Here is a 1194-nt window from a genome sequence, read left to right as displayed (position 1 = left end):
CAGCAGGAGCACCTCAGTGTATTATTAAAACCTTCCCGAACTTCTGGGCTAACAAAATAAGACACACAGAAGCCTGATAGTGCTGTGATCTGCAGTTTAGGAGGCAGGACTCTGTATTTACAGTACGCCCAAGTGGCTGGGTAGCTGTAAGCAATACATATCAGGGTTTGGGTTTTTTTGCTTGTAAAACAACCAGACTGCTTTGGGGATTTCTTGTTTGTTTTGATTGATGCATATTTATTCTGCACTTCTCACCCATATATTGCAGCAATTATGGTAGCCCTCAAGTCCTCTAGTACCTCGACTTATCACTGTGTGAATTAAATACAAGAGTTTCAGTTTTCAACCTACATTTCCATCTTTAGACACCCCCTCTGCACACTCACATACACCGAATACAAGGACATAAAAACTTCTCTATTCCCAGCAAAGAACAGCAGGTGTGCTTTGCTAATTCTTACCCCTTAGCCAACTACTTCCAAGTGCTAGACAACTTCAGATGTAAGAACCCCAAACACACAAACGCTCCAAGTATTAGTGAAGCCATCATATTTACTTTAGCCAAAGCTGTTTATTTTAGTAACTTTTGACTCCTGAAGACACCAACAGAAAGGTACAACCACACCACCGAACTGTCTCAGAACATTCAGCATGGACCTTGCAGAATGCACGCTCCACCTTGTCAAAAGTCACTTCTGTAGGAAACGCGTTTCCTACTGACACCCCGCAAGGATGAACCACGGAGCGTAAAGAGGCGCCCGGATCCGCGACCTGAACACTCCAGCTTTGTTTGAAAGTGAAACCAAGCAGGCTACAAATAATGCTCCATCCCGAGCGCCCCGGGAGGTGCGAAACGCAAACAAGTAGTATAAACGGAGGAAAAGTCCGGCTGAGTTTTGAAGTTTTACATTTTATTATCGGTAGCCTTATTTATAGCGCGACATTTATATACATATATCAGCGATCTGCGTTTCTTTTGCCACCTATAAAGCAGATCAAGTTCAGGCAACGAACCCCGGGTTTCCATTTATTTCAGAAAGTTCCGTAAACACCAAGCTATTTACACGAGCCAAGCCGCTGTCTACACACACACACACACAACACCCGCACGCCACACGAAACGCGCACTTTCCAGGGCATCACACGCAGCCTGCTCAGACCTTTTTCCAGCGACGAGGGCAGAGGGAAATGGCC

The 1194-nt window shown here is 45.1% G+C and overlaps 1 protein-coding gene across 1 annotated transcript in view; it reads right to left on the bottom strand.

Moving 5' to 3' along the window:
- Nucleotides 1-1194, bottom strand: part of BRD3 (bromodomain containing 3) — a 34203-nt gene that overhangs the window by 32129 nt on the left and 880 nt on the right. The window lies entirely within an intron of this gene.

Source organism: Chaetura pelagica, unplaced genomic scaffold (genome assembly GCF_000747805.2).
Source record: "Chaetura pelagica isolate M959 unplaced genomic scaffold, ChaPel_1.0 scaffold405, whole genome shotgun sequence".
Taxonomy (NCBI): Eukaryota; Metazoa; Chordata; class Aves; order Apodiformes; family Apodidae; genus Chaetura; species Chaetura pelagica.
The sequence above is the reverse complement of the archived record's forward strand: the minus strand, read 5'-3'. Positions and strand labels throughout refer to the sequence as shown.